Genomic DNA, 14,677 nt, shown 5'->3' with positions numbered 1-14,677 from the left:
AAAATTCAAACTACCACACGATTGCACTCATTTCACATGCTAGCAAGATAATGCTCAAAATCCTTCAAGCTAGGCTTCAACAGTACATGAACCGAGAACTTCCAGATGTACAAGCTGTGGAATATTCTTAAAGAGATAGGACATACCAGACCACCTTACCTGTCTCCTGGGGAACCTGTATGCAGGTCAAGAAGCAACAGTAAGAAACTTACATGGCAATTTGATCTCTGGGTCCTTTGCCTTTTCTAAATCCAACTTGTACATCTGGAAGTTCTCGGTTTGGCATTGCCTTTCTTTGGGATTGGAATGAAAACTGACCTTTTGCAGTCCTGTGGCCACTGCTGAGTTTTCCAAATTTGCTGGCATATTGAGTGCAACACTTTCACAGCATCATCTGTTAGGATTTGAAATAGCTTTGCTGGAATTCCATCACCTCCACTGGCTTTGTTCTTAGGGATGCTTCTTAAGGCCCATTTGACTTCACACTTGAGGAAGTCTACTTCTAGGTGTGAGACCCACAACATCATGGTTTTCTGGGTCATTAAGACCTTTTTTGTACAGTTCTTCTGTGTATTCTTGCCACCTCTTCTTGATATCTTCTGCTTCTGTTAGGTCCATACCATGTCTGTCCTTTATTGTGCCTATCTTTGCATGAAATATTCCCTTGGTATCTCTAACTTTCTTGAAGGGATCTCTAGCTTTTCCCATTCCATTGTTTTCCTCTATTTCTTTGGACTGTTCACATATGAAAAAGCAACAAGTTAGTACACTGAAAGATGTACTCCCCAGGTTGGTAGGTGTCCAATACGCTGCTGGAGAGGAGCAGAGAAATAGCTCCAGAAAGAATGAAGAGACTGAGCCAAAGCAGAAACAACACCCCGTTGTGGATGTGTCTGGTGGTGAAAGTTAAGTCCAGTGCTGTAAAAAACAATATTGCATAGGATCCTGGAATACTAGGTCCATGAATCAAGGTAAATTGGAAGTGGTCAAACAGCAGTTGGAAGGAGTGAACATCGACATTTTAGGTATCAGTGAACTAAAATGGACTAGAGTGGGCAAATTTAATTCAGATGACCATTACATATATTACTGTGGGTAAGAATCCCTTAGAAGAAATTGAGTAGCCCTCATAGTCAACAAAAGTCTGAAATGCAGTACTTGTGTGCAATCTCAAAAACAGCAGAATGATCTCAGTTCATTCCCAATGCAAGCCTTTCTATATCACAGTAATCCAAGTCCCCAGCCACTAATGCCAAGGAAGATGAAGTTGAACTCTATGAAGACCTACAAGACCTTCTAGAACTAATAACAAAGAAAGATGTCCTCTTCATCATAGAGGACTGGAATGCAAAAGGTAGGAAGTCAAGAGATATCTGGAGTAACAGGCAAGTTTGGCCTCAGAGTACAAAATGAAGCAGGGCAAAAGCTAAAGCGTTTTGCCAAGAAAATGCACTTTCATAGCAAACCCTCTTCCAACAACACAAGAGATAACTCTACACATGAAAATCACCAGATGGTCGATACCATAATCAGATGGATTATATTCTTTGAAGTTAAAGATGAATATCTATTCAGTCAGCAAAAGCAAGACCTGGAGCTGACTGTGGCTCAGATCCTGAACTCCTTATTGCAAAATTCAGGCTCAAATTGAAGAAAGTAGGGAAAATCACTAGGCCATTCAGGTATGACCTAAATCAAATCCCTTCTGATTATACAGTGGAGGTGACAAATAGATTCAAGGGGCTAGATCTGGTAGACAGTCCCTGAAGAACTATGGACAGAGGTTCATAACATTTACAGGAGGCGATGATCAAAACCATCCCCAAGAAAAAGAAATACAAAAAGGAAAAAATGGTTGTCTGAGGAGGCCTTACAAATAGCTGAGAAAAGAAGAGAAGCAAAATGCAAAGGAGAAAAGGAAAGATATACCCATCTGAATGCAGAGTTCCAAAGAATAGCAAAGAAAGATAAGAAAGGTTTCTTGTGTGAAAAATGCAAAGAAATAGAGAGCAAAATAGATTCACTTGAATTTCTTACAAAAATGGGCCCATAGCATGCACTTACTAAGATGTAGTCATCATATTTTAGGCAAGCGGCATATCATATTTACTATGAGCAGTCTCTTAGACTGTGTATCAGTTAGCTGCTGGAATAATAATACTGGATAACAAATACTCTGAAATGCAGCAGCTTAGAACAATGGTTTATAATCACTTCTGCAGTGGAAAGTTGGCTATGGAGCTTGAATGCTCCACTTTGGACTTCACTGAGCAACTAAACTTTAAGCCTTGGCTGGGCCTGGAGGTTGTTTCACATCTGCTCCATGTGGGGTCCAGTCTCAAGGTAGCAGCCATCCTGGGGCAGCTTCGGCAAGGCTGTGCCAGAGCTGGAAGGGGCAAGAGGAATCCTGAAGGATTTCTTAAAGCCTGGGCTCCCTGCAGTCAGTGCAAGGCTAGGACAGCAAGCCCAAGGTTAAGGAGCCGGGGATTCTGATTTTTGTTGAAGGGAGGAGCTGCAGAGTCTCTTGGGAAAGGCTGTGCACACAGGGAGCAGGGATGCTTTGGGGCCAGCAGTAAGGAGCCGTGGGCGGTGCTGGCATTTCCTCCTAATGCAGCTTCTAGAGGGGAGTTTCCAGGCAGGGTGACGCCAACACTCGCCTGGACAGGGTGACTCCGGGGCCTGGCTTCAATTAGTGTCCTTCATGTGCTTGTCCCAGCACCGACCTTCAGGCTTTGCAAATGCCTGCTTTCTCCTGCTTCTCAGAGTTTAGGGGAAGACTGCACATTTCAGGGAAAATGGACTGGTGTGAGTTTGAATCTTCAAAGTGGGGATGAGCACAGGCCTGTAATGACCCTTTCTGGAAGGATGGGAGAGGAGGGGAGGTCCCACTGCAGGAGCACTGGGCAGCCTCTCCCAGACTCACCAGGCTGTGATGACCGTGACCTTGTGAGCAGAGATGAACTCCACCAGAAGACTTACTGTTTAGACCCAAGGTTAAAATGTCTTCCCTTTGTTGTTGTTGTTCAATTGCTAAGTTGTGTCTGACTCTTTGCAACCCTGTGGACTGCAGCACACCAACCTCCTCTATTTTTCACTATCTCCCAGAGTTTGTTCAAATTCATGTCCATTGAGTTGGTGATGCTATCCAATCACCTTATCCTCTACCAACCTCTTCTTCTCCTACCCTCAATCTTTCCCAGTATCAGGGTCTTTTCCAACGATAGGCTCTTGGCATCAGGTAGCCAAAGTATTAGGGCCTCAGCATCAGTCCTTCCAATGAATATTCTGGGTTGATTTCCTTTAGAATTGACTGATTTGATCTCTTTGCAGTCCAAGGACACTCAAGAGTCTTCTCCAGCACCACAGTTTGAAAGCATCAGTTCTTTAGTGCTCAGCCTTTTCTATTGTCCAGTCCTCACATCCATATATGACTACTGGAAAAACCATAGCTTTGACTAAATAGACCTTTGTCGGCAAAGTGATGTCTTTGCTTTTTAATATGCTGTCTAGTTTTGTCATAGCTTTCCTTCCAAGAAGCAAGCATCTTTTAATTTCATGGCTGCAGTCACTCACTGTCCATGGTGATTTTTGGAGCCAAAAAAATAAAATCTGTCATTGCTTCTACTTTTCCCCCTTCTATTTACCATGAAGTGATAGGACTGGATGTCATGATCTTGGTTTTTTGAATGTTGAATTTTAAGCCAGCTTTTTCAGTTTCCTCTTTCACCCTCATCAAGAGGCTCTTTAGTTCCTCTCTGCTTTCTACCATTAGAGTGGTATCATCTGCATATCTGAGATTGTTGATTTTTCTCCCAACAATCTTGATTCCAGCTTGTGATTCATCCAGCCCAGATTTCACATGATGTTTTCTGCATATAAGTTAAACAGGGTAACAATATACAGCCTTGTGTTCCTTTCCCAATTTTGAACCAATCAGTTGTTTCATGTAAGGTTCTAACTGTTGCTTTTTGACCTGCATTCAAGTTTTTCAGGAGACAGGTAAGGTCTCCTGAAAGGTCCCATCTCTTTAAGAATTTTCCACAGTTTATTCTGATCCATTCAGTCAAAGGCTTTAGCATAGTCAATGAAGCAGATGTTTTTCTGGAATTCCCTTGCTTTCTCTATGATCCAGTGAATGTTGGCGATTTGATCTCTGGTTCCTCTGCCTTTTCTAAACCCGGCTTTTACATCCAGAAGTTCTTGGTTCACGTACTGCTAAAGCCTAGCTTGAAGCATTTTGAGCATAACCTTACTAGATGCAAAATGAGTGCAGTTGTCCAGTAGTTTGAGCTTTCTTTGGCATAGCCCTTCTTTGGGATTGGAATGAAAATTGACCTTTTCCAGTCCTTTTTATGTGTTTTTAGATGCATTTCTCTCTGTACAGTTGAGGAATTGCTTCTTTTTCTGGGCTCCCTGTCATTTGCTCTCCACTCCCTGGGAACATCCTGGGAGGTGTGCCTGGCTCTCCAGGTCCAGCCCTGGGCAAGTGCTGGGAGGGAGGCAGGGAGAGGCAGCCAGGCAGTATGTGTTAGCAGGTAACTCTGCCTCTTTCTGCAGCCTCCTCAGGGCTTGGGAGTAGGATGGGGACAGTGATGGGAGGAGCTGAATGTGATTGCTTTGCTAGCTTGTAAAATAATCTCTCCTCTTTCCTGCCCTCCTTATGCTGCATAACAAAAGGATCCTTTCTTCTCCTACTGAAAAGAGAGAAGGGAGGACAGTCTTATAGTTGGACTTTCCTATTTTTTTTTTTTTTGGACTTTCCTATTTTATGTGCAAGACTATATTGTGAAGTGAAATATCACATTTCTTAATATACTGTTCATTTATTAGATTAAAAAATTAAGCAAGAGCTCTAAAAGTACACTTAATAGTTAAGCATAATATTGAGTAATTTTTTTTCAGAGATGTGGAGGAAATGCATCCTCAAATTTTTTTTTTTTTTTTAAGAAAAACACCACCAGATATAACAAGTGACATATTTAATAGTGGGCTTGGTGAACATCAGATGCTCAGTAATTGTACCCATGATGGCGATGATGATGGTGCTCTCTCTAGTCCGTTTTTGGTGGAGGAGATTAAAAGCAGAGAATACCATGCTGAGCACTGCCATCCAATGCCTTCATCCGGAGGAACCTCTCAGCCATTCCTTCCCTACTTGAGAAAGCCCAGGAAAATGAACCCAGAAAAGATCAGATTCTAAAACCAAGCCATGTATATACTTTAGAAGTTACATGCTTTTTTTTTTTTTCTTTTCTTACAGTGGCTGTTCCTAAGAGACAATTCAAAATAGTTACAAGAATAGACATGCTAAAAATCTAATGGTGCAGTTCTATTTTGTTGAATCAGAAAAGAGGACTGGATAATGACGAGTCCTAGCTACGCAGTTGATAAGAAAGATCATCATGTCTTGTGCTTCAGGGTGTGAACTGATGGCAAAAATCTGTCCATATTACAGTGTAGGGGAGATGAATTCAAATGAAAGCATTCGGTGATAAATGTTATTTTTCTTTTTTTCTTCAAGCATCACTTATGGCTGAGATGCTAAGATAGTTGATCCATTGGCAGCCTTTCCTGAGTGTCCACTGTGCATAAGAACCATAATCATGGTTCTAAATCTTGACCAGTTAAACAATTCTTGAACTTCTTTTATTTTTCTCAGGGCAAGGGGTGTTATTTCCAGGTGTGTCAGGGTTAGAATAACATTGCCACGCAAGAAATAGCCCCTCCCCATAAAATAAGCAGAGAATTCAAACAGTTGGTGACTCAGCTACTGTATACTTATATACTCCACCATTGCATTCTCAAAGTCTTATACTGAATGGGAATAACAGATTTTAGAGAGAATTATGGCTTAGTTGAATGATCCCCCACTGAAGATGAAATGGCTTGATAATGACTTGATTTGTTCATAATCTCTTACTGAGATTTCTTATAAAACTATTATGTATATTTGGATTCTTACTTTGAGATTCTTGTACTTTAAAAAGTAAATTGAAATAAATTCCTAACTAAGTCAAATGTGCTAAGATTTCAAAATAGGGCAATGAGGAAGGATTATTTAATAGATTATTAAATAAATGTGTTGGACATAAAAATATATAAATTTGGGCCCCCAGCAAATATACCATAACCCAAATATAAACTCCAGAGAGTTGAATATTGCAAATCAAATGATAGAAACACTAGCAGAAATTTTAATATTTATTAGTTCTGCATAAGAATGACAATTTTCATGACTTCAAAGCAAAAGAAGCAACCAGTGAAGAAAAAATGAACAGATTTGAAAATATTAAAATTTAAAACTTCTATACAAATGAAGAGACAACACACTGGGAAAATTTGCATTAAATTTGTGACACATAAATGATTAACATGTGTTATAACTTTATAGCTCATTCATATGTATAAGAAATGAATTGGCGTCCTAAAATTGATGTAAAGTATAATCACTCTCATTTATTGACTAGTTTCTGTGCTCACATAGATTTACAAAAATCAGATGATACTGATTGCTTTGTGCACAGAATGGTTTCTAAGTAACTTTTCTCACATGCCCAGACTGTGTTACTAACTAGTCTTCTAAATCACAAAGTGTTTCATTGGTCAGGAAGAACAACTCAATTTTCCTTAAATGAGTTTTCAGTGCTAGATGTAAAGGTTACAGAAATCTAATCGAAAGTGATTTTTTTTTTGTTGTCTCTTCTACTTATGCCACCCTGGTCTGCTGTTAGAATGATGGTTATGGAAAAATACATCCCCTTGTACTATACAAAGAAGCACGTTTGATACTGTTTTTAATCTACAATTTTTAGGGAGTTTTTGCCACTGAAACCTGTTTTAGTGAAAGAGGAAGTATCATTTGAGGCCCTATGCTTTTCACAACGTCATCAATTATCTTTAAAGGCTGTAGTAAAGTGAACATGTTAATTACCGTTCCTGTGAGCATTTCTAGGGTGGTGATGACTGTAGTGTTATATTAGGGCTCTCTGTCAAGCATGTCATTCCCTTATCTTGCTTTTATAGCAGAGGAAATAAAGGCACTAGAGAAATGTCTTTGAGGTCACACAACAAGTTAGCAGCAGATAAACATTAGAACCGGCAGCTCCGGAATTCCCACTGTGTGTAATTAGTTCACTGCAGACAGGAAATGGCAGCATGGGGAATAAATGGCAAGTGTGGTGTTTGGGGACCTGGAGGCTGGTAGAAATTCTCTGTGTTCTTCTGAATGGTTAATTAAGTTAGTTTCTTTCTGAGGTTCTCACTGCGCAGAACTGGGAGACCGCTCAGCCAGTAGTCGCTCTCTAGCATCTTGATGAGCTAGCCAAGTGGAGGATATTGGCTGGGGGGACTGGAGCGGGGGCGGCATTAGTAGTTTCTTGGGCCTTTCAGTCTCCTCCTGAGGCTTTTGGAGTTTCTGAGTGTGGTTTTGATCCGTAGCTCCTGATGGACCCCAGAGGAGGCTGGGAAGCATGAGGACAAGAGCAAAAAGGCAGGAACTATTCTGACTCTTTACAAGTTTCCCCTCCTTCCCAGCAGCTCCAGGATCCAGAGCATCTGGTAAGCACTTGGTTGGCTCATGGAGCACATGCTTGCCTTTTTTTCTTTTTTTTTTTTTTTTTTGGTCTCCTTAGGAGAGAGAGATTCAGAATTGGTGTTCTCCGTCCTATTCTTAGGCCTGTGACAAATCATTAAGTAGTAGACAGTGTGGTGTTTGGAAGCTCCACCAAGAGATTTGACATGGAGAATTCTAGGGAGTCCAGAGGCAGTCTGCCAAGTTGGAATCAAAGGCTGGCTCCATCAGATGCTCTAACAAGCTCATTAGATTCCGGAATCATGATGATCTTAATTTCATTGGCCCCCTTTTAAGGCCATGACTAAGTATTTAATCAGCAAGGGCTGACTAGAGAGAGAGAAATCTGTGCCCCTGCTTTAGAATTTTGAGGAAGGGTGGAATTTGGAGTTCATTTCTCTTCTGTCCACTTTGGAAGGAGCATGCTTCCTAAAGCTCTACTACTTCCCATTGTATCCATCCTGGGGATGAGGTTCATTGACTGGCATCACCTCCAGGTGGTTCTTATGCCTCCTCAAATCTGAGAAGCACTGGTATGTAAGGTATAAGTTGTTTGACCATGAAAGGTAGCTTGCTGAAATCTGTCTTCTTGATTATATTTTCTTTATATATTTATAACCTTTAATAGATACTTTAGTCCTTTGATATTTTAAGTTTTTTTCTTGTAAATTTTTACCTTCTCACTCTAAAAGCTTCAGAAAATACGGAGAAGAGCAACTTACCTTCCAGTATACTTACATATAACATTTTCTTTGTTTTCTGTGCATAATTTTGAAAAACTTCATGTTTTTCCTGATTGTAGACATAATATATGATCCTTGTGGAAAATCAAGAAACTAGGAAAAAGCATAAAACAGAATGGAGAGCATCCTATATATTAGGTTTTGGAGTTTTACATAGTGTAATAAAGAGGTGCTGCCTAGTCTTTGGTTCTTTCCTTTGGTTTCAGATATTGTTTTTAGTTCTTATGCTACTTAGAGATTATTTAAATTTTATATAATTTTATTTAAATTTGATATAATTTTAAAATTTTATTTTATTTAATTATAATTTAACTTTGGGATAATTTTAAAAGATTCTGGTATTATCATAAATGTCTCACATATTTTATCTTGCAATTAGAACAGAGAATTTATTTTCTTTTATGTGCAATTGAGAAGCTTATTTGACTCCATATCAGTGGGCGTGTTGAATATAAGAATCCTCTTTGATCAGAAACTTCCCAGAGGGTAGAAAAGCCTTCATTGTTGAAGGATGCACGACCACACTCTTCTCCACTGGCCTGATGGGCTGTCTTCCAGTGGGAAAAAGATGGACCAGTACGATTGCTGATCCCTAGAGAAAGTTCTTAAGTCAACTGTTTGGAAATGTGTATATTGGAGAGTGCAACTGCAAGAAGCAGGTTTTTGTTACCGGGACTCTTGGTTGAGACTGGAAAAATGCAAGAGAATGAATATTTGCCCAAGGCTCTACTTTTTGGGCTTCCCCTTCAGTTGGTAAAGAATCTTCCTTGTAGTACAGGAAACCCAGGTTTAATCCCTGGGTCAGGAAGATCCCCTGAAGAAGGAATTGGCAAACCACACCAGTATCCATGTCTGGAAAATCCCATGAACAGAGGAGCCTGATGGGCTGCAGTCCATGCGGTCAAAAAGAGTTGGGCACAACTGAGTGACTTAACACTACCTTTTTAGGTAGTTTGAGAGAAATCTAGGGTATGATTTTGAATGTTTGTAGAGTAACTGGCTTTGGTGTTTGAGGCAGGCAGGGGACATTTGGTGGTGATTTTCCCTATATAACATCTTTGCAACACTTTGTTTTGAAATATGTCTTTGCCCTCAATAATGCAGAATGCATTGTGTCATGTGAAGAATTCACTGCATTTTTTATATCCATGGACTTGACTCTGCTCAAGTCTAGTTGTTCCAAAAGTAAATGGTACAATTTACCATCCACAGGATCACAGTTCAGTAACTAAAGTAACAAGTATTTTCAAATTTCAAATGTTACTTTATTCAGATAACATTTAAAAAGAGATTCAGTGTACATTTCTAAAAACTCCAAGTGATATCTCTCAAAATCCTCTCCCCACTCTCTTGCCTTACACTTCCCATTCATCTCGCCTCAAAACTCATTTTCACTCCTCTGATCCACATCTTCTTTGAAGTTCTAGTTACTTCTTCCTTTGCAGTTTTTCACTGTATGGATCACTTTAGCCCCACAGACATCTTTTAGTTTTCTTTTGATAATTTCCAACCAGGGAGAATCATGAAATAACCCAGCAACAGGAATTTGTCCATTTTGTGGGTAGGGCAGAGGGTGTGACTGCAGCAGAACCTGATGGGGAAGGATTTTGACTACTTAGTTATTAATAACAATAATAACTGGTTTTTTTGTTGCTATTACTCAGGCTTCAAGTATGCCCTGGAGTCCATGCTTATTGCCTTGATAACACTGTGTGTTCTTAAGAATGCAGTCTAAAATGATCTGTATAGAATTTGTTAGGAGTATTAATATTTGTTCTTTGGAAAAGCTGTGATGCATGAAGCTGGGCTGATCAGAACTGAATGGATTGGAAGATAGCAGATCTGAACCCTGCTGCTGCAGATCCTGGCTGATAGCATCTTATTCTTGTTGAGAAGCTGGTTGGGCAGGAAAGGGAGTGTGGTATGGATATTGCATTAGCCAGCTTGGCATTTAAATTTGCCGGAGTTTGATGTATTGCAACATTTAAAAAATGTCCCTGTGGTAAATCTCAATGCTTCAGTCTCCTGTAATTCCATGTTATTTGTTTTAATGAGCTTGACATCTTTTTATAGCATCATTGCATGTCCAGTCGCCCATGGTTCTCTATTGTGACACCTAGTCCCAATCCTATAGAAGCTTACACTCAAAGCCACAACTGTTTCTATTTTTTATTAACAGGACGTTAGGATTTTTTCCCCAGGCATATGTTGGCTTGCTGTATCATTTTTTTCTTTTTGTGGAGGGCAGGTTGCTCTCTTGAATTATGGAGATATAGATTCTTAGAAAAATAACCACTGGAGAGTTTTGAGGAAGTGAAAATTAGATGGAAGGGTGGTCTTTCTGTGATTGATAAAAAGGTCTATGTTGTGGAAGCAGGGTTCAGAATGGTCCTGCTCCTGCTCCTCTAGCATCTTATTTCCTCGTCTCTCCCTGTGAATGTCAGGATCCAGTCACACTGGTCTCTCTGGGGCCCCCAACGTGCCGCCCGTGCTCTGTCATAGAACCTGGCATTTGCTCACTTCTACTGGAAATGCTCTTCCCCATTGATCTGTGAGCCTGGCCCCCTCACTCCCTTCAGATATAAATATGAGCCTCTCATCAAGGACATCACTGGCTATGCATCCGTAATTTTACTCCCTACCTTCAGCCCTTTGACAATTCGTTAGAGCCTACTCATTTTTTTTCCCCTTCTTCCCCTTATCAATTATCAATACCTAACACGATATATATGTTGCTTATTTCTCTTGTTGATCTCTGTCAGTGGATTAACCTTCCTGAGAGCATGGTAGGGTGTATCCCTCTGTTGTTCGTTATGCTTAGATTCCTGCCTGGACCATCATATAAATATGATGCCAAATGAAATGCTCAATAAATATTGACTAATAGAAAGCAGAAAGGAGGAAAGATTGTGAATAACTCCTGCTAGCTTCTCTCTGTCATAACTGTCCTCCCCACACTTTAGACAGCCCAGTGTCAGCTAGCCCACTCCCCCAGACAGAACAGTGTGTGATTTCCAGGTGCATTTGGAGGCTCCCAAGCTCTGGCCTTAGTGATTGGTATATGGAGGTGGGTCCCATGACACTGCGAACACCTTTCTCTCCTCATGGTTCTGCTATTTCATGCATTTCCAGGAAGTCAACAGGTAGTAACAGAGGCAGCCTGATTGATTTCTGGGAGGTAAAGACAGAGCATATTTGCTATGGTATAGGTGAATGGAATCTTTATCCTTTGTCCATGGATAAAAAGTGTATGACTTACTTATCGTTTAATCCCACACCTGGCATTAGCGGTGGCGATAGGTGAGGCGTATGAAGAGGGGACTTGTAAATAGTGATAAGATGGTGGGAGCATGAAACTCGGCTCCTTACCTCCCAGGAGGGTCTGCTGGGGTTTTGCTGAGTCCATAGCGATACTTAATTAACTGTGCAAACATTCTGTTCCAGATAAGACTGTAACAGTTGCCTGGGGGAAAATTCTTTTGAGTCAATATTTGTTTGATCTTTATGTATAGAGTATTTTGGCTCTGCTGTTCATGCTCTAGCAAAGTTCCCATAATAGATGCCATTTTCAGGGATTTGCCATATTTACACACAAGGTCAGTCCTGGAAGAGGCTAAAGGACTGAATCACTATCTAAATAGAGGGTCTAAAGGGTTTCAAATGAATCTTTAAACATGAAAATCCTTTGTTTCCATCACTTGACAAATAATTATTAAAAACCTGTGACAAGTACTCTGGGGGAAAATTCAAAAATACAAGGTAAGATGTTAGTCCTCAATTTGCTTATAACCTACTTATGGAAATGAGGCTTTAATCAGTATATGTGACACAAGGTACTTGTACTAAGTAGTAGTAATAATGGCTCTGATTTATTGGCTAAACAGCACCACACCGTCCTAGTACTTCCCTAAGCATGAGCTGACCCGCTCAGTCCTCCCAGCGAGGCAGGTGCTGTTGGTCAGTATGGAGTTCTCATGGAATAGACAATGCTAGGGTGTTTGGAGAAGGGAGAGAAGGGAGCGGAAATGTGAAGGAGAACCGTTAGAAAGCGGTCTCTCAGTCCCTGAAGATGGGGAAACAGATGTCTGTGGCTTGGGAAGAAGGAAAAGGGCTTGATGGACATTTGTTGTTTTTCCTTGTTTTTCCTTTTCCTCTCTCTGGGAAGTTGTTTTACCCTTCATTGACTCTTGGCACAGGTGCTTCTGGTGAAGGGTACCCAACTATAGAAGGAAAACATATGGAATGTCAGTGTGATATGTGCTGTAAAGAATAATGAATACAGAAAAGGATGTTGAGGTGGTAGAGGGTACTTGTGATTTAAAAAGCGTATCAGGGAAGGCTAATTAAGACATTTGGGTGAAGATTGAAGGAGGAGAATAAACAGCTATGAGGCACCTCTGGGCAGAGCCTTCTAAGCAGAGGAAACAGCAAGTGCAAATGTCCTGGGGTGGCCACATACTTGTTGGTTCTAGGACCTTCAGAGGCCATTCTAGGATCTTCTGAGTCCAGAGGGACTCAGGAGAATGGTGAGCAGGGAGGAGAATGGCAGCAGGCAATGCCTTTAGAGGCAATGCACGCCTGTCTCCTGCTAGTTTTGGTGATGATGATGGTGGTGGTGATGAAGGAGGAGCGATGAAGAGCTTTTGAGTGAGTGGAAGGGCAGTTTGGTAGCTGAACATGCTGCCTCCAGCCCGGTGCCACTGTAGCTTCTCTTGCTTCTCACTAGCAGTTCCACTCAGTAGCTCTCCATTGCTGGTTTGTTGCTGACATGGGCAGAGGCACTTCGGCAGCTTTACATCCTCATCTGGCAGGTAGGAAACCAGTGATACAGCTCAAGCCCAGGGTGAGAGCACCCACGTGAGCTGAACGACACCCTCGCCTCAATCCTCACAGTATTTTCTGGGCCTGCAATTCTGAGGTTTTTCTTTGATTTCCTGCCTGGCACCGACGTCCCTGCTGGAACCACGGTCTGGCCTGAACGGCAGCCTCCTTGGCTGGGTCCTCGGCTCCGCCTGACTCTTGCCATCCTTCCCCCGCCCAGCCCACCCCCGTGTTGCTGCGAGTCAGTGCTGGTCCTGGGCTGTGTCTGTAGCTCTGTGGAGCTCTGCGCTGAGCAGAGAGCTGGGAAGGTCCTCGGCACTGCTGGGGGCCTCCTTTCCCCACCCTGATACTTTTGGTTCTCTCCCCACCACTGCTGTGTCGTCTTGGATAACAGACAGGAAACTGGAATTAGCTTGGTGGCCTGTGCCTCTTCAGACACACATGCTGGGCCGTTTCCAGAGTCCCTGGGGCAGGGCTGTGACTCGTGGAACTCCCTCCAGCCTGGGTTTGCCTGTGTCTGATTGTTCACTTTGGTCCCTGAGGCTGATCCACTCAGTTATAAACAGAGGCTGTTCCCAGGAGGATGGGGAACTGGGCTGGGGGATGGGGATCCAGACCAGGCAGGTCAAATGGAGGAGGAGGCAGATGTCAGGGATCTGAAGAAGCCTTGAAGGAACATGATGCAGCCTGCTCTAAGGAGATACAGCAAAGAGCAGAACCAGAACAAGCATTTAAGGGCTTAGGGATGAATATTCATCAACAAGTTGCAAATGCAACAAGCATTTTCCAAGAGTCTTATAGCTGAGACGTGACCAACTTATGTAAAGAAGAACGTGTCTGCCTTGGAGACCCTGTGAGGGCACAGGTGGAGCTGGGTCCATGTGGGTTAAGTTCAGGTCAGGTGGTGAAGCTAATGTTTGCTCTAAGGGTGAGCCACAGGGTCACTGGTGTGAGGACACACACATGCACACACACTCTCACCCATTCAGTCCTTTGGTTTCTGTTTGCAGTTGCTGTAACTTCTGTGTCAATCAGTTCTGTTAATAGGAACTATTTCAGTGCCAGGGGCCCAGTTCTCAAACTTACAGACCAGAGACTACTGAAAAATTCTCTAGAGTGAGAACCTGGTTCACTAGGGGTACACATAGCACATAGAATGTTTTTCAAATCTCCTGTGAATCAAGGCATGCTGCTGAGCCCCTGTGGTGCTTGAGGAGAGTAATAGGGTCAAAACTATCATTATAATAAAAATATAATATTGGTGTGATCCTTGAAGGTGGTTAAACTAAGGCATGCTCCCTCTTTGAAGAAAAATGCTGACTTAAAGTTAAGGAGTACCCCCTGAATTAACCACTTACTTTCCTGGGAAGTGGATCGAGTTAACATTTAATCAGCTTCCAGGATATCCCATGAAATGCTTTAAAAGTTTTAAATGCAATTTATTTTCTGAAAAAGTAACTGACATGTGATTCAACATTTATAAGCTGAAAAAGAATATCAGTGAAAGCCCTTCCTCCAAAGAATATCAGGGAAAACCCTTCCT

General features: G+C 41.7%; 1 long non-coding RNA gene across 1 annotated transcript in view; it reads left to right on the top strand.

Annotated features, from left to right (window-relative positions):
* Positions 1–14,677, top strand: part of LOC122453935 — a 122,298-nt gene that overhangs the window by 24,890 nt on the left and 82,731 nt on the right. The window lies entirely within an intron of this gene.

This window comes from Cervus canadensis, chromosome 15, assembly GCF_019320065.1.
Source record: "Cervus canadensis isolate Bull #8, Minnesota chromosome 15, ASM1932006v1, whole genome shotgun sequence".
Classification (NCBI taxonomy): Eukaryota; Metazoa; Chordata; class Mammalia; order Artiodactyla; family Cervidae; genus Cervus; species Cervus canadensis.
Note: the sequence above shows the minus strand (reverse complement) of the source record. Positions and strands in the feature narration are given on the sequence as shown.